The sequence below is a fragment of the Anthonomus grandis genome, chromosome 16, assembly GCF_022605725.1.
Source record: "Anthonomus grandis grandis chromosome 16, icAntGran1.3, whole genome shotgun sequence".
Taxonomy (NCBI): domain Eukaryota; kingdom Metazoa; phylum Arthropoda; class Insecta; order Coleoptera; family Curculionidae; genus Anthonomus; species Anthonomus grandis.
Window position 1 is genome coordinate 10,256,044 of NC_065561.1, and position 20,496 is coordinate 10,276,539.

The window sequence follows — 20,496 nt, forward strand, 5'->3', positions numbered from 1 at the left end:
TTGTTGCACTGTTCTCTTCGATAGATAGTATTTTTAATTCATTAATAATAGTGAGAAAACCTTCTTTTAAGATTGTAAGATTTCATTCTTTCGAGAGAATGTCAATAAATATTGATGACTTTTTTGATTGTCGTTAGTACTCTAAGCGAATTAGCGGAACTTCATTCAAATCGTTAACAACTAAATTTAACTTATGACTTGCACAATGAAAGTACAAAGCTTGATGACGAGCTGATGACGTGGTCAAACAAACTGGATAACGGGGTCTTTGTCCCTTGAATTTCATAGGATCCGGTCCTGCTTATATTATGAAACTATTAATGACACTAGCAATTGTGTCTGCATTCGTGGCCTCTAATTCGACAAAAACTACAAATTCTTCTCGGGAAATATATTTTTCTTGATTATAAAATTATTAGTACCTATATTGATGCAGTTGCTTTTTTTGCACATTATCACATTATTGTGCCTGCTTAACTGCATCAGTTGATTCAATAGAAATTTCCATCAAAATCTAGCAAGGAAAGTACCTTCCCTACCCACTCCTGCCTACTCCCTTATGAATGGTAAATATGGAATGGCATGACAATGATCTCTCATACTGAAAAATAGGGCCCTTATTATTTTGATCTTGGTGTATCTTACCCCACAACTGTCGCAGTCGTCTCCCCATGGTATCTCACCTCTGCTCGAATGGATTCATAGCCAGTCTTCTGGGTGGCAAATCCGTGGTAGCGATTTGGACTTCTTCAAGGTACTCAAGGTACTCACCCTTGCTATGTGTGGTCTCGCATTATCTGCATAAGATTAAAATTAACTCAACATAGAGGCCGAATTGAACCACCTGATCTTCTAAAATGTCTGTAATGTACCTCTGTGCAGTAAGCCCTTTTCTATTTACAAGTACTAATTCTGTGTGGCCCTCCATATTAATCCCGCCCCACATCATTAATGACCTGGCACCATAACTAGAGAGATGGTGTGGTATAGTTAATCGGTTGCGTTCAGGACCGCTCCTCAAATAATTCTAAAATATATTGTCCCCAAGTTTTTAAAATTATTCCTCTGCATCGCAAAGTAAACTTTAAGGTTTACTTTATCCAGTGGTTGTGAAGTTTTCAGTAAAAGTTGCTAATTTGGTGCTGAATTTAAGCTTGTCAAAACTACAAATATGGGTCTGTCATCGGCCGATCTTCGGGAGATTAAATCGACGATTATGGCCACCTTCAATGACAAATTTCTCCAAGAGATAGCTGACAAGGTGGCTAGGATCGTTGAGAACAAATTCGAAGAAAGATTTAAGGAGCAAAATGACAGAATAACATCCCTGGAAGCAAAACTTAAAAATCTAGAAGGGGAATATCAACAAGTAAAAGACAACATGGATTCCCAAGAACAGTCTCTGCGCAGTCTCAACATACGTATTTTTGGTGTTAAGGCTCAAGAAAGCGAAGATGTACGTGCTACAGTTCAAGACCTCTTTACTAAAAAATTAAAATGTAATATTCAGAATTCCGACATCAAAAAATGCTATCGCGTACCATCTAAAAACCTTAACGATAGACCACCGGCAATCTTAGTTCAGTTCACAAATGACGCTGCGCGTGTGTCCATTTTCAAATCGCGTAAATATTTACATAAAAGTGGTATCCAAATTAAGGAAGACCTTACAAGGCTCCGTTTAGCCTTGTTAAATAATGCAGTAAATCAATTCGGGAAAACAAATGTATGGACCCTTAATGGGAACATATATGTGAAGTGTGGTGGTTCTGTGCACAGAATTGGCAACGAAATAGAATTATCCGGATTAAAAAATAGTGAATAAAGCGATTGTGTTTAACACCGAATTGTAAGTACTTTTTGATATGTTTTCTTTTATTGTCATTTGCACACTATATTTCTGAAGAAAAAAAGAAATGAATGAATAAATAAGAACATAATTTTTGTAATTAGGATTAGGTAAGGGTAGGAAAAGTTAGATTTTTTCTGCTGTTTTTCAATATGTTAAATACATATTTAAAATATTCTGTGGGGTTGTTTGGTGTTGTTATAATTTCGTTTTTAATATTTGGGTTGGTTTACTAGGATAATTTTCTTTCCTTTAAACTGTTGTTAAAAGGTATTGCCATTTCAAGGGGTATGAATTTATATATCTGGAGTGGTTGTATATATGCGTACCGGTGCCTTGCTGTGTTATTGTTTTGAAGATGCAGGGTTTTATTTTAATTGGTTATGGCAGGATTGGTGCTGCAGTTGTGGTCGGGGGAGCTTGGGGAGGGGTACGGAGGGCTAAAACTAAAATTAATTGTATAGATTATGGCTAATGATCTCAGTAGTGTGCGTGTATCGGATAATCAAAATATCATGCAGGATTTGGTAGGTAATTTTATGGGAAACCTATCGGTGGGTCACTTAAATATCAGGTCAATGAATACAGGATTTTCTTGGTATATGTCGCAGTATCCTTTTGATTTTTTTGCCCTTACGGAACTAGATAAAAACTGTGAAACCCAATGTTTCAATTTGCCAGGATATAAGTTAATAAGACAAGACAGAGAGGGCCGTGGTGGAGGAATTACACTATATATAAAAAATTCTGTAACATTTAACAACTTAAATTTAGCTTTTAATAATTTGGAAGTATTGGGCATATCATTCTCAATTAAAAAACGACCTTTCGCCCTTATTACGATATATCGTGCACCTGCCAATAGCATACCAGCTTTTTTAGATAACTTGAAGGATCTTTTTAGGGTAACTTTAAGTTTCGATTACGTAATTATAACAGGCGACTTCAATATTGATTTTTTAAAACAAAATACATATTCAAATAGATTAAAATTTATTTTAGAATATTTCAATGTTTCACAGCATATTACAGAACCAACAAGAATTAACATGAACACTGGTGATGGTACCCTTATTGATTATATAATTTGCAGTAATGATTTGGTGTCATTAAACTCAGAGTCGCTTGCCATAGCAGAAACAATCACGGATCATAATCTGATTTATTCAATATTTCAATATGATAACATAAAGGTTAAAAAAAAATCCATGACTTTCAGAGTTTATAACAACCTAAATATGGAAAATTTTATAAACGATGGTTTGCTTATAAATTGGGATCAGATGTACCGCCTTGTAGATATTAATGACAAAGTGAAGTTTTTTAATGAACATATTTTACAGCTTTTAAATACACATGCTCCGACTAAAAATAAAATTATTAAAGAGAAAATATACTGTCCATGGATAACCGAAAATATAAAAACTCTTATCAAATTACGTGATCGTGCTCATAAAAAATATCTGAAAAGTAAATCTCAGCCTCATTTTGAATATTATAAACAGCTAAGAAACTACACAAAACTTGCTATAATACGAGAAAAAATAACATTTTTTAATCAATTATCAAACAAAAAAGGACAAGAATTTTGGAGAATAGCAGATAAACTATTCTTAACCAAAGGAAAAATATATCAAAACGAGCTACCTACTAACATATCAAATCCAACAGATATTGGCAATTTTTTAATACTGTTTCCACCCTACCTGATACTACAAGTAAAGAATGTATTGAATTTTATCAAAATAATACCATAAATAATATAAAACTTAATTTCCAGCTTTTGGACCAAGACAATATGATTAAAATAATCTCGACTATTAAATCAAATGCAACGGGAATCAATGGTATTTCTATAAAAGATATAAAATTGTGTTTGCCTTTTTGCTTAAGTCCTTTATTGCATATTATTAACGAATGTATTCTTCAACAAAAGTCTCCAAATGTGTGGAAAAGGGCAATTATTAAACCCATTCCAAAAAATTCAAATCCAAAAGAGCATAAAGATCTCAGACCAATTAGTATTCTACCAGCATCATCTAAAATTCTGGAAAAACATATTTTTAATCAAATTTCAAATTTTGTTGATAAACATAAAATTATCCCCGATTGTCAATCCGGTTTCAGAAAAAACTTTAGCACGTCTACAAGTTTGGTGGGTATTTTAAATGATATTAGGGTAAATGAGGAGAATGGTCAGCCAACATGTATGGCCTTATTGGACTTTAGTAGGGCTTTTGACACGATTAACCATGATATGTTATTGGCAAAATTAAAATATATTGGTATTTCAGAGAGCGGTGTAAATTTTTTCAAGGATTATTTGCGTAATAGAGACAGTTGTGTTATGGTGGTTCGGCAGTCTGAAAAGCATTACTCAGAATTTACACCTTTTAACCAGGGAGTACCTCAAGGCTCTATAGTATCGCCGTTACTTTTCTCTATTTACGTGGCTGATATGTACAAAGTAATAAAACACGCCACTTTGCAACAATATGCCGATGATTCCCAAGTTTATATTCCAATTCACCTTAATAATATAAATCTATTCTATCAAAATTTTAATAGTGATTTAATTAGTCTACATAAATACGCAGAAAATCATAATCTTAAGCTTAATGCCACAAAATCTAAAATTCTTATTATGTGCTCCAACTTTAATATAAGGTAAAGGAACACAACTTATCCTTAAATCCTATATCTATTGATAATACTTCAATTCCTGTTGTTTCCTAGGCAAAAAATTTAGGCGTTATATTTGACAACTATCTCTTTTGAATTACACATAAAAAATAAAACGAAAACTGCTTATTTACGTTTAAAAAAACTTTTTAAGTTTAAGCGAAATTTATCGGCAAAACAACAGTACTTATTGTGCGATAGTCTTATTTTGTCATTGTTTGATTATGGTGGCGTAGTCTATGGAAATTCTTTATCTTCACAAAATAAAAAAATTATACAAAAAGTCCAAAATTCCTGTATGAGATTCTCTTATAGTATCCCCTACAGAAACCATATATCGCCTTATCTCAATAATAATAAAATATTAAATATGAACAATAGAAGAAAGCTACATATGTATAATTTTGTATATCGCATAGTAAATAATAATCAACCATTTAATTTAAGAAGTCAGTTTCAAGAATTCGAACATGCGCATGCCACACGAAATAACGTTTTTATCGTACCATTGCATAGAAGCGCAGCATTTCAACGTTCTTTTAAGGATGTAGCTGTTCAAATGTAGAATGGCTTAAACAATGACATAAAGCAAATGCCCTTGGGAGCTTTCTCTGGTCAAATAAAATCTAAACTACTTATGGAACAAATAATTGGCAATTAATTCAAGTAGGGTGATATATAAAATGGGCTAATGCGTATAATAACATAATACAAGAAATAGTAACATGTAACAGAAGATATACATGTGTATATAATATGCTAATTTTCAGTGGAATGTTCGGAGATTATATTTTAAAATCCCGCTTTTAGTCTTATTCTTTCTTTCTCCGTAACATACATACGTATATTTTTTAATAGCCTAGGCCGATGCACGCATTTTGGGGTTATTTTTTGGGGTCTTTTTTCGCCTCGTCTGTCCTCTCTCCTTGCGCTCGTCCGTTGTCGCACTGCCGCTGCCTGTCTTAAAATCTTAGGTTAATTAATTCTATATCTTACTTTGCATTCCTATATAAAAATGTTATTTTTATTTTTGTTAAATTGTTTCTGTAAATTGTAAAGGGCTTTTTCATCCCTTCTTTGCTTGTGCTAACTAGGGAAAACGGTTTTATAATCGAGTGAATAGTCCTATTTGTCAATGTAATTTTTTTTTCTCTTTGTAATTTTTATTGACCTATAAAACTGTACATTTTGACAAATAAACCATTTTTGATTTGATTTGATTTTGATTTGATAACTAACGGTTCCTACTATGTTGAACTGCGCATATCGTTCTCCTGGCCTTCGGTACCCTCTGGTATGTTTATCTTTAGAAATAAAAGAGTATCTGGATTTCTCGCTAAATATAATCTATGCTCAATCACCATTTTTTCCAACCAACGTGTTCACTTCTAATGTTGCTACCAGTTTATGCAAACCGACTTAAAACTATGATGATGATTGACTTGGTACCTTTCTTCGTGAAGAGTAACAACTCTAACACAGTCAGCTTCTGACAAATTGCGGATTCTCCTTGCGGCGGATTAATTTGCGGAGGATTCACTCAATATGCAAAGTTAAAATCAAACGTCAATAGTCTAATTTTAACAATACATGTACTTTTATAGTTTCAGACATAAAAAATTTTTGTTAATTTTGGAGCGCAGTGTAGATTAATAATGCCATTAATTTTTTTTGAAGGCGTACTAATAAAATTGAATAAATTAGTCAAAAATTTAATTTTTTTTTCCTAATATAAAAGTAACTGTGGTTATCTAATAAACTATAAAATAAATCTAGATAAACATATAGTAAAACTTTTTTAAGGTGTGAGATACAGTCAAATCCAAAAAAAATCAAAATTTTTTATACATCAAAAACAAAAACGTACCAATAGCTTGCTAAGTTCGAATAGCCCTGGCTAGCCTATAATGAAACTTCTTAACATTATACGAGGGTGGTCCCAGAAGTACCCGACCCAAGTAAGAAAACACGAAAATTTTGGAAAAAAATGTATTTATTTTTCAACATAATCTCCTTTTAGCTCTATACGCTTTTCCCAGCGATGTTTTAATAGTTCGATACCCTTTTTATAACAAGAACTGTCTTGCGCCTCGAAATAGCCATTAACTGCAGACATAACTTCTTCATCGTTGGAAAATCTTTGACCAGTGAGCCAGTTTTTTAAGTTTGGAAACAGAAAATAATCTGAGGGGGCTAAATCTGGCGAATAGGGTGCATGAGGTAGCAATTCAAACTTTAATTCGTTAATTTTGGCCATAGCAATAACGGATTTGTGAGCTGGTGTTTAAATTTCGCTAAACCCTTAATTAAAACATCTTCACGACACTGTTTTTGCTCGAGTGTGAGCAAACGCGGCATTCATCTTGCACACAGCTTTCTCGTGTCAAAATTTTCAGTTAATATGCGATGTACCGCACTTTTTGAAATGCCTACTATGTCCGCTAGCTCGCGCACTTTCAGTCGACGATCATCCAGTACCGCTTTGTGAATTTTCTTTAAAATTTCTGGAGTCGTCAGCTCATTGGTCGACCACTGCGATGTTCGTCTTGGCAGCTCGTACGGCCTCGTTTAAACTCTGCTACCCAATATTTTACTGTTGTTAACGAAGGAGCAGATTCACCCAGAGTAGAATCCAGTTCAGCTTTTATTTTGACCTGCACTATTTACTCACGTAAGTCTTTGATCCTATAAATCATACATTTGCTTATGTCATGCTGAGTAATATTGCATTTAACAGGGGTTGTTCTTATTAAATAAATAAATCTGAATTTACTTATTTAGATTTACTCATTTGCATGAAGCAAACAGCAGCCCCCAAAACAATGCTATTTATTTTGAGGACTTCTTGAGAGCAGCTTCGCGTTTTATTTGTTCGGGTAATTTGTGTCCCTTCAGAGACACTAATTGCCGATATAAATAATATATAATGCTTTTCTTATGAAAATTTAAAAATATTGTTTTCATAAAGACATTTACTTTATACTTCACCTTAACTTCAGTTACTTTTTGGTGTCAAGTTATTTTGACTTTTTAAGACTAAATAATATTGATAAAATCCTAATTTCACAAATTATGAACCCCGAACAAAAATGCACGCTGCCAGCTTATTTGAATTATTAATTCGCTTAAATTGAACCTGGTGTTTAACAAAGAACCCACGTTCATTGCTATCGCAAATAAAAATTTCATCCCGCTTAAAGCGTATTCTCATAACCAGCATATTATTAAAGCATCAAATATGAGGCCATGAGGTTTTAGCAGTGTGGAACTTTAAAGCAAATTTTAAATAAAAACGTACGTAGAATAAAGAGGATTGTGCCCATTCTGTAAACATTCTGTTTTGTTGGAGACGAAAAATTAGGCAACATCAGAATTCACAAAATTGAAAAAAAGTATCTATTTACAGTTTTTTGTGAAACGTCGTATTGTCAGGGAGACTTTTCAAAAATGACGGTCAAAACAGTTCGCGGCAAGAGTCACATATTCATGATGACATTGAGCCTTGAACCTGCAGACAAGTCTAAAATAAAAATTAGTGAACGTTAGCGGTCAGATCTTCAAGATTTGCTAAATGATCTTTAGTAAAGTTACTCCCTCGTGTCATGCAGATTTTTAAAATAACCTTTAAGTCTCATTTACTGTTTGTATCTTTGTACTTCCTTAATAAAAAAAACAAAGATTGTTTTTTCTATTAGGTTTATTTCAAATTCAAATTCAAATTCAAAATTGTTTATTTTGCCAAAAGTAAAAAATACATGTATCATTTAGTTACACATAATATACACAGTTGACAAAAAAGGACCAATTCACGATTACAAAACCGGTAACAGTGACCGCTGAGCGGACGCCTGCGAAAGGACCCTTAACCTAATAAATAGCTACTATAATAAATACAAAAAATAAATTAAAAAAATAGTACATATAAAGTATGCAAAGAAAAATAAATAAAAAACTACTTAATAAAATAATTTCCAAAAAAAAACAAAAGAAAACAAAAAACAAAAAGACAAATTAAAAGTAAGAGTTCTGAAGAGAATGGGAGCGCGCAGAAGGAAAACGAGTCTTGATGACAGTTAGATTTTAGGGATAAGTCAGGGCGTGGCAGAATATTAGAAACAATATGAAATAAAAAAATAAAAAATCAAATAAAAAATAAAAAATCTCAACATCGAAGTTATTATAATATTGATCTTATTTAAGTACTTAAATTTATTTATGTGACTTTTAAAACTTATAACCTAGTCTGTTCTTCCAATAGGATCTTATTTATTGAATTTTTAAAAAACAAAAATTTTGAATTCTTAAGGACTTGTGTCAAGCTATTCCACATTTTAACAGCAGTGCATGCAAAACTTTTTCCATAGCATGAAGTTCTATGGTGGGGTACAATATAGCTTTGGTCATTGGCGGTACGCTGTAGCCCTAAAGTAGTTCTTGGAAGCGGTTTAAATTTTTCTAAAAGGTAGGGGGGTTTGCCAGTACTTATTACTCTGTGTATGAGACAGTAAAAATGTTGTTTTCGTCTGTTGGCCATATTTAAAATTTTAAATTCATTTAGATAGGGCGTCATATGCTCTCTATAAGATATATTATATGATAACCTCATACACCAGTTTTGCATCTTTTGAATGGATCTTTTAGTTACCAATGATAGCGAGTCACCATAGACAACATCACAATAGTCAAACAGGGACAGAACCAGAGAATTACATAAAAAATATTTTTGTTTTTGAGGTAGATACTTTTTATTATAATTAATATTTTTAAGTCTTAAATATGCAGTGGAAAGTTTACTATTTTAGTGTTGCTGAAAAGATAGGTCTGTGTCAAAAATAACCAAGTCTGTGTCCAAAAAGCCCAAATATTAACTTCCAAGATATTAACTTCCCTTGGTTTAAAAATGTGTCAATGTTAATGCTATTGTAATCTCTAAAAGTAATAGGTTTAAACTTATTATGATTTTTTGATATCTTGAGAAGAGAATATATTAAATTGTGATCCGTAATACTTTGACAAATAGCCCGATCCAGATTTTATACAATTAATATTTTGACCTGTGATTATAAAATCAATGAGGCTATGTGTCTGATGTGTAAAATCAAATCTAGTAGGTTCCTGAATGTGCTGAGTATATTGAAATATATGTAATAACTGCCTAAGCTTGTTGGGGTAGGTAGAGTTACTTAAGAGGTTTATATTAAAGTCGCCCACTATAATAATATTGTCATAGTTGACAGATAAGTTACCTAACATATCCTCAAATTGATCAAGAAATAAAGAATTGCTCACTGTGGGTGCTTTATAAATATTGATAAAAATATGGTTTTTGTTTTTAATTATAAATTTTATAGCTATATATTCAAATAAATTTTGATTTAGATCAACTAGCGCAAAACTTATGTTTTTATTAATATACAGTGCTACCCCGCCTCCCCTTTGAGCTCTATCTTGCCTGACAAATCTATATCCAGAAATATTATACAAGTTATTAGGTATACCTGCACCTGGATTTAACCATGTTTCAGTTAAACCCAGTATATCAAATTTATAGTCTGACATATATTTTTGGAACTCGTCAAATCCTGTTTTTATCGATCTCACATTAAGATGACCCACCAAAAAACCCTGCAAGTCTGTAAGACAGTTATCATTTGACACATAATTATATATATTTTCTCGATGTTGAGCAGACAAGTGATCAGCCATATTCCAAATTTATTGTACATTATTTACAAATTTATTTTAGTGTCACATAGCTACCACAATAAAAGCGTTTAATTTATCTGCAATGCTCTATTAACACAAAAAAATTAAGGAAACAGTAATCTTTAAACCGTTATAAATGGAGCAATATTTAGTATTTTATTCAAATACAAGTGTGGCGGTTTGTAATCTCTGTATGGAATATTATATAAAAATCAAGTAATTCTGAACTTTTTTGGAAGAGAACAGGACTCCCGCAAAGTAAATATTTCTGTTTTAGTGGGAAAGACCCTTTAATTCAAAAAAGTTGTGTTGGTCTTAAATAGGCGATCTTAACCTTAAAATTAACATGAGGTACGAATGAGATGGTTTTATCACAATTTTTTTGATGAATCCATTTAAAAAAATTCCAGAATCCGCGTTTCTGTCACTTTCCATATAGACAAATTATTTATATGGACAAGAATTTAACCTGATTTTTTTTTTGTCACAAGCTGTTACTGGTCAGAAGTCACTGTAAATATAAAAGACCACAAGAAGGTGAATTTCATACTTCATCAGTCAGGATGTTTATAAATACGATATAATAGATAATACAAATAAGTATATTTAGAAATACTCATACAGGATGTTTCACGAAGTGTGGATCGCAGCTATATCTCGAAAACTGTTAATCTGACATCATTGAATTTTTCTTGTCATTTTAAAAGTGGCAAGAGAAAATGCTGGAAATAATTTTTGAGTTCAAAATTTGGCCAGTAGTGTGCGTAATTGAAAGGTCAATAATTCAATTCTATTTTTTTTGCAAAATGTGAGCTTAATGTACCGGTCAAAGACTCATTGGCGTACTGACTTTTATAATATAGTAAAGTAGGGGAATGTAGTGAAAGTGTAATTGTTTAAATGGCTATACCTTTTAAAAAATTAGTAGCAGTTTTAAGTACTTTTATATATTGTATCCAGTAGTATGTGAAAGTTTTTAAAAATTGGCAGGAAGCGTCTTTTCAATTAAAAATTGTTACTTGCATTTTTCCATAAAAATTTAAACGGCACGGTATAATTTTGATAGGAGAATCGAAAATTAAATTAAATTCACTAGAGAAACCTGAAAACCGAAGTTGGCTATCTGTTTTACGTTTCGAGTTATAACCGAAATATTAATTTTTAATGCTTAATACGGGTATGTCAGTTAGCATTAATAATTATTGATGCTATATAAAACTAAGAAGCTGATTGTATGTAGTAAATTTTGTAATTGGCTCAGGAACTTAAAAACATCAGAGTTCCCGAACTTTCGACAGTTGGTATCTACATGAGATAGCAGTATTGATTTTTGCAATAATTTGTAGATGTAGATGATAATTTGTAGATTTGTAGATGTAGATAGACTTAAGCCACGTAGAGACGTGTGTAATGCAAGGTGCAACGCAACTTGCAATGCAAAAATAGGTATTTATGTCTTTACTGCAACCTTCTCTGCAAATAGAAGTATCCGCATGTGAAACAAACGAGGATGTCCGGTCGGGATCATTTTTTTATTTTAACATATTGTCTGCTAGAAAAAAACAGGCCCTCGAAAAAATATCGCCGCTGGTGGAAAACTCAGCTATTTAATAAAAGAAATGGTTCAGAGACGGTAAAGAAACGGTTTTGAAATCTGAGTAAATAATAATAATAATAATAATAATAATAATAATAATAATAATAATAATAATAATAATAATAATAATAATAATAATAATAATAATAATAATAATAATAATATTAATAATAATAATAATAATAATAATAATAATAATAATTAACCTTTACATGCCGAATTTAGGAGAATCTATCCACATCTCCAAGTCATCGAACAGAGAGTAGCAGACCAGTATCGGGTAATAATGCGTAATCATCTAATTCCAGAGACAAGACTCAATACCATTAAAGAAGAAATACAAGCGCAAACTAATAACGAACAAGACCCCGCTAACAATGAACCAGCTGAGGAGCAACCTGTAATAGAAAACGTATTAAATAACACACAGGAACTTAACACTACCGAAAACACCCAAGAGGACAATTCTGAGCTATATCACGAACTATCTGCAGAAATGGCACGTGCGATGCTAGAATTTGAGGGAACCAACCCACTGATAAGACCCAAACTTCCAAAAGTAAACTCTTCAAAAAAACTAGGTTAAATTATGGAACTTTTAAACACCAAAATTCTTCCACCTTATCTTTTAAATATTAATAACATGCAATCTCTTCACCTTTTAGTTTATAGCGCAGCAACTGCCGTTGCTAAAACCATGAAGATTAAGATAAGGACCCACAATGACTCTGCAAGAACCGAGCTCCCGATACCGCCATGGGAGACCAGACTTCAACGAAAAATTCAGAGGTTTCGAAAAGATATCGGCCAACTAACAGAATATCTGAGGGGTACACGAACAAACAGACTAAAACAGAAAGTTGATGAAATTTTGCAGAGAAACAACATCCACACTCGGCATGAACCAGGAAATAATACAGCTCAACAATGACTGGATACTCTAAAACAGAAACTTTCCTTATTTTCAGGGCGCTTACGAAAATACAAGACCAGTGATAACCGAAAACGTGACAATCTTCGTTTTGAAAAGGCCGAAAAACAATTTTATAGAGAGCTAAATTCAAAATCAGATCACCCAGATAAGTAATAACCTACGAAAGAACAAATTCAAGATTTTTGGGCCAAACAACTTAGCGAGCAATATCAACTCAAACAACATGCAATATCAACGCAAGCTGGGTTACTGAAGAGAAACAAAACAGTAATAAATATAGCCAGATGGAACATCGACCATTCACCATCGAGGAAGTCGGCCCAGTCACCTGGCCCAGATGGAGTACATAACTTTTGGCTAAAGAAACTACGGAGTATGCATCTTAAACTCTCAGAATTAATTAACCACGTTATTCTTAACCCACAGGAAATGCCAGCGTTCCTAACGCAAGGAGTAACCTATCTACTGCCTAAAGACCAGAACAACACACAAGATCCGTCTAAGTACCGACCGGTAACGTGCCTACCTACTTTGTATAAAATTATCACTTCATGTTTAACACAGCGCATTTATCAACACTGTGAGGAAAACAACATCATAGCCGCACAACAAAAAGGATGCGCTAAAGGTTCTATGGGCTGTAAAGAACAACTTATTATCGACTCTGTCATCAACAACCAGGCATATCACAATAAGAGAAATATTTTTACTGCCTACGTCGACTATAAGAAAACCTTCGACTCAGTACCACACGAATGGCTTATAAACATTTTAAAAGTGTATAAAGTTGATGGTAATACTTTGTCTTTTCTAGAGAGCGCTATGACAAGTTGGAGAACAACGATCCAGCTCGAAGTACAGGGTAAAAGCGCAGTAAGTACAAACAACATTCCAATTCGAACAGGAATCTTCCAAGGGGACTCACTGAGCCCATTATGGTTCTGCCTTGCTATGAACCCTCTTTCGAACCGTCTTAACTCTACCAACTATGGGTTTAGCATCCGAGATTATAACACCGAGATTGCAAAGTTAAATCACTTACTGTATATAGATGATTTAAAAATAATGGCTGCAACTAGGAACCAGCTAAACCAAATGCTGCATATAGTAGAAGAGTTCTCCAACGACATCGGCATGCAATTTGGACTAGATAAATGCCGTACTCTCAATATAATCCGAGGAAAAATTCAGCCAAGAGAATATCGGATGCAGAATTTCCAGACCATCGAGGCCATGGGCGAACACGAAATATACAAATACTTGGGGATGAAACAATCACAAACGATTGAACAGCAAACAATGAAATGCGAACTGACTAACGAGTTTGTAAAAAGGGTAAGACAAATTTTGAGAACCAATCTCAACAGCAAAAATATGTTTAAGGCACTTAACTCCTACGCATGTTCAGCTCTTAGTAATTCTTTTGGGGTAATTAATTGGAGTAGGACAGACATAGAAAGGCTACAAAGAAAAGTGAGGATCCTACTTACTAAAACGCACAACCACCACCCTCGAAGTGCCACTGAAAGAACAATGCTTCCCCGCCACCTTGGAGGAAGCGGATTAATAGATCTGGGTAAACAACTTGAAAAACAAATCACTAACTTAAGATACTATTTTTACAGGCAAGGAGAAAATTCCACGCTGCATCGCGCAATAAATCAAATAGATGATTCCACTCCTCTACAACTTAAGAGCGAGGAAGTGCGCAGCTACCATCATACTGACCAGGAAAAACTCCGCATCTGGATGGAGAAGCCCCTTCATGGGCGGCATCCTAATGAGATCAGCCAAAATCATGTCGACACTGCTTCGTCGAACTATTGGTTGGTATCAGGCAAGATGTTTCCAGAAACCGAGGGCTTTCTACTCGCCATCCAAGATCAGATTATACCAATAAGAAATTATCTCAAGCACATCGTCAGAGATCCGTCCGTACAAAACGACAAATGCCGGTATGGATGCCAAACATCAGAGACAATCCAACACATAACAGGAGGATGTCAGGCCTTTGCAGCGACAGAATACAAAGAACGGCACGACTCAGCTGGGAAAATTTTACATCAAGAGCTGGCAATGAAGTTGGAACTTATTACAACAGAGAAGGTTCCGCATTATAAATATACTCCAGAACCCGTAGTGGAAAATAACCGATATAAGTTATATTGGGACCGCAGTGTACTTACCGATTAACATGTAAGGCATAATAGATCAGATCTTATTTTAATAGATAAAGTTTCCAGGAAAACAACTCTAATTGACGTAGCCATACCGAACAACAATAATCTGCAAGAGAAACACACTGAGAAAATCGCCAAGTACAGAGATCTAGAAATTCAAATCGGAAGGCAATGGAGAATGGATAATGTTCAGACCATCCCAATTGTTATATCGACAACGGGTGTAATACCAAAGAGTCTACTGGAATACCTTAAACAACTAGGAACTGGCGAACATCTATATAAGCACATGCAAAAGGCAGTACTACTGGCAACTGCTCGCAGCACCCGAAAATTCCTAGGAAATAACTCTACATTTCAGGTCACTTAAGGGCACCGAAAAGGCCCCCACAGACCACACAGCTTAATCCTTTTGATATCGGAGGTATCTGGGATAAGTAAATGATCCTCTCCCCCCCTCAGAGGGAGTGCGAGCCTTAACTGGCTGTAAAAATAATAATAATAATAATAATAATAATAATAATAATAATAATAATAATAATAATAAACAAAATTTATTACTTTTCATAAACAAGTACAAAATACAATATAAAAATTTAGAAATACACAATGTCTATGAAAAATAAAAGGCCGTGTTACGTCAGTATTCTGGTACGCAGACCAGATACTGTTTAGGCGCTCTCTAAAAAAATTTATAAAATATAACATTAAAAAAATTGCTTTACAACCAGTACCAATATTTCAAATTACAGATCATAACAGTTGAAACTCAAAAATACAAAAACACTTTCAGCGACATCACACAAAAAATCAATATCAAAATAAAAGACCAACTTTATTTACTGACGTAAAAACAGAATGTCTCTAGTTTTTCTTTGAAAAGTAGAACAGGCCAGATCAAATTATGTAATCTTTAAGGAATTCAAACTGAAAGCCAAATTATATGAAAAGCTTTGTTTAAAAAGTTCTTTTCTGTGTCGAGGAATAGTAAGAAGATGTAAATTGCGTAAGTGACGATTATTGTTGTTAATTCGAAAATCTGCTCTATTATACAAGTATTGGGGAGATTTAAATTTTATTACCTTGTAGCCCAACGAAATGAAGTGTAGTTCTCTGCGGTTATACATATTAAGCCAGCCGATGTCTATAAGATATCCGATTTCTGCGGCGAATCACAAAAATAAGGCGAAGGCACGCATTTTGTACTTTCTGAATTCTACGAGAATCAAACTGATCCAAACATGGGCCGTATACTGTATCACAGTGGTTAAAGTTGGATAGCAATATAAGTAAAGGAGACATATATATAAAATAAATAAAGAGACAATATAAAAATTTAACTGGTATGTCATCCACTGATTTTGAGCTTTTGATTACACTGATTGGGCCAAAAATAGCAAGACGACAGAGTAGCAGATACAATGAGATTTTTGGCAACAGGAGATTCATGCTTAAGCCAGCAATACCTCTTTTGAATTTCAAAACAATTTATCTGACAAATCGTTCCCCAAGTTTGTTTGGCTATAATTGCCCTCTGAAAGAAAATATACATACCAGTTTTTTTTACAATATTTTATTTCATTAGAAAAGTAAAATACAAAGGATAGCAAAGTTCTTTAGGAATCAAACAACATTAATAAAATAATGAGACCGTTCGTTAAAATGTGGTCTTCTAGAATAAACGAATCTTGTGAGTTAAGTGACAGGTTCTGGATAGTTTTTAAAAATAATTTAAAGTATGGGATTGGTGTTAAACTGGGTTGGTAATATTTTAGTTAAAAAAGCCTTGATCAGCCTTAAAGATGTTTCTCCTAGTGCTTGTTCTACGCGAGTTGTTTTTAGCTTGCTACCAACAAAATTGGCAAAATGTTTATATTTATCATCAGAAGAAAGCGCTGATTCATTCTGAGAAGTTGACGAACGTAAAACTCCAAGGACCTGGGATAGATCTGATAATTGCTTTGGTGCTTTTTTTGGTAGAATAGGAAAACTGATTGATTCACTTGTTTTACTTGTCGAAGGCATATTTACTTCAACCTGATCATCGTTAGTAATCTGAAAGAAAATTATTAATTTTAAATTCGAATGAAAAAAAGTATTTGAAGCATTTATAAAATTTAATATTTGGACAAATTATCACTTAATTTGTATCATAATATACTTATATTGCAGCTCCCAAAAACATCCATGGAGTGGAATAAATTCGTGGCAAATTTTAAGAAAGTCTGGATTTTTACACATTGTATTGCAGCCATGGGCGGAAAACAAATAGTTCTATAAGCGCCAATTAATTATGGAACTGAATACCGCAATTATAAATCGTTTGTTAGTATTGTACTATTTGAATTAGTTGATGTAGAGTATAATTTTTTGTTCGTTGATGTAGGACCAAGATGAATATTCAAAAATACTATATTTTTTAAAAACTTGGCGAATCAGAATTTAAGGCTTCTTCAGCATAAGCGTTTGAGCGACCGAACAAAAAAAAACTCCATATGTTATTCTTGGCGATTCTGCATTTCTATTAATATAATATATTATGAAATCATTGGCAGGGGATCATGCAAAAGGTTCGGAAAAAAGAATATTTAATTACCGTTTGAGCAGAGCATGCAGGTTAGTTGAAAACGTATTTGGAATTATAGCATCGGTTTTTAGATTTTTACAAAAGCCAATATTTTTAGAACCCCACGAGGCAGAAATCCTTATTATGACTATTACTGATCATAATTTTTTAATGAAAAAGCTCTACATCTCAAAAAATTTATTTGTCATATGAATGCATCGACAGTGAATAATAGAAGAAATTGGTTCACGGAGAAACTGACAGACGTTATATCCATTTAAAAATATACCCAAAAGATCACCTGTTGATCCAAATAAATACGAGAAAATGTATTATTTACTTTTGTAATGAATAGAAAGTCCCATGGCAGGATCAATGCTGTTAAAAAGTTTTCTACGATAATTTGCTTATAATTTTGTTACTTTCTCAAAATAAAATAATTTAAATTTACAAAAGTTGCATTTTCTCATAAATTCGTATAAGAACATTAAAAACTTACAAAATGGATTAATAAAAAAAAATACTTAAAGAAACTATCTGAATATTTAATAAATTCTTGTATTCACAGTTTTTTTCTTGCATTTTGCAAAAAAAAAAGAAAGAATCATTAATAATTATTAACAAAATTAGAGATGTCATCATGCAAATCCGTCCAAAATCAACTGGGTTATAACAAAATAGACAAGTATATTTTTACAAATTGATTCCTATTATGAGTTCGTTATTTTACTTCATTTTTAAAATAAAAAAAGAAAATATGAATCAATGTGAAATAACATACCTACTTGTTTTAGCAATTTTAGCAATTAGATTCTGAAATCTTAGGTTCAAGTGTTATATATTTTAATTGCCAGGGATATTTAAATAATAAAGATAATATTAATGTATTTGTAAGTGATTGGCAGCCTCAGCTTTTGCTTTTATCCGAAACTCATATTTGTGCAGATATTGATTTGTGTGAGTTGAATGTCGATGGTTACCATATTGAACAGTGCTTGACAGATAATAAAAGAACTGGAGGAGTCATGGCATTAATAAGAAGTGATCTCAAATATAAATTAAAATATGTACAGTGTGTTCAAAGTTGTGTATGGTGTCTATCGCTGGAATTTTCAATATCAAGAGTCAAATATCTTTGTACCGTTTTATAGCATCCACCTCGAACTGAAAATGCAAAGTTTGTGGACTTTTTTAATGATTATCTTGATCAGGTTAGTGCGTTTGAGGGTGTCAACATTATTGTAGGAGAGTTTAATTTTGATTTACTTAAACCTTCGTTTTATGGTGAATAAATTCTATCTTCTATATACTCAAATAGTTTTTCTTAAATTGTTGACTCCCCTACTCGTTTTACAGATAGAAGTCAGACATTAATTGATTATATTGTAACTAATAATGCGAATTTGTCATTTAAGGTTCACTTAACACCCAAGATAAGTGATCATTGTATTCTGGTTGTACATCCTGCTCTGAAAATAAATGAAAACCGTGATGTGATTATTAATCGTAGGTGTATGAAGAGCTACAATGTAAACGAACTCCATGATTATCTTTATGATACTGAATGGACAAATAATAGTGCGGATGTGAATATTTTGGCAAATATTTATGTTGATAGTATCACAAATATATTAAATTCTATGTGCCCAAATAAAACCATTGTTCTAAAACAGAAATATTTGCAAAAAGATTGGATTACGTTTGATATCTGTGAGGGAATGAATGTAAGAGATAAGTTATATGTTAGGGCTGTTGTAGAAAAAGATGATGGAGTATGGAGGGAATACAAAAGAGTACGAAATTTAATTGTTAATCAAATTAATAATGAAAAAGATAAATATTTTAGAGAAGTTATTGATGAAAATAAAAAAAATCTGCGTGAAATGTGGAAAACCTCAAAAAGTTACTTCCTGGAAAAAATATTTTATTAGCAAACGAAATTAAATTTGATAACCAAATGATTTCAAATGAATTGCAAATTGCAACAAAGTTGAATAAATATTTTATAAATAGTATAATTGATATTATCAATAGTATTCCAAAATATTCTCTCTCTTATAACACCTTTGTCAATCCCTCTAATATTCAATATCCGGAGTTCTCAAATTTTAAAGAAATATCCCTAACTGAATTAAAGATAATTCTGAAAAATATGAAAAATGTCGAAGGCGGAGAAAATGGAATTTCAAAAAAGGTTTTGTATGACGTATGTAGTGTGACTGAAAATCGACTTTTAAATATAGTAAATACATCACTCTCAAGCGGAGTATTTCCAGAGGCTTGGAAAGTGTCAACAATAATCCCTGTACCAAAAGTACTAAATACTATTTCCCACAATTAGTTTAGACCAATAAATACCGTAAAGGTTTATGAGAAAGTGTTAGAAATTGCTGTGAAAGAACAACTACGAATACTATGATTCTAACGATATTTTCGTGATAAAACAATCAGGTTTTCGTGAGCGTCATTCATGTGAATCTGCTGTAATTAATATATGCGATACCTTCTTGAAAGAACTGGATAAGGGCAACTTTGTTCTGGCTGTGTTTCTCGATTTTAAGAGAGCATTCTAGACTGTAAATATAGCTAATCTGTTAAAAAAATTGGAAAAGATGGGTATTAAACATAAAGTTTTAATGTGGTTTAAATCTTATTTACAAAACAGGTCGCAGAAAGTCAAGTTTAAAAACAGAGTGTCAGAATTACTAATAAACGAATATGGAGTACCTCAGGGAACTGTTTTAGGTCCCCTGTTATTTCTGGTATATATTAATGATATCGTCAATGTTATAAGTGGTTGTAAAATAGAGCTTTTTATTGACGACACTATGATTTATTCGGGAGGGATCTAAATGAAATGCAAATAATTCTTAATAATGATTTATCTAATTTATTTAAATGACTTTGCAGTAATACTCTTTGTCTAAATACATCAAAATCGAAATTTTGTTTATTTGAGAAAAAGAGCAAATTAATGCACAT

At 32.6% G+C, this 20,496-nt stretch overlaps 1 protein-coding gene across 6 annotated transcripts in view; it reads left to right on the forward strand.

Annotated features, from left to right (window-relative positions):
• Window positions 1-20,496, forward strand: part of LOC126745795 (PDF receptor) — a 388,971-nt gene that overhangs the window by 28,562 nt on the left and 339,913 nt on the right. Inside the window, exon 1 of one of the 6 annotated variants that reach the window (XM_050453797.1) lies at window positions 1,338-1,849. The exons of the other annotated variants lie outside the window; for them this stretch is intronic. The gene's annotated coding sequence lies outside the window, so the exon portion shown is untranslated. Of the gene's footprint in view, window positions 1-1,337; window positions 1,850-20,496 lie in introns of those variants that run through there. 6 annotated transcript variants of the gene reach the window in all.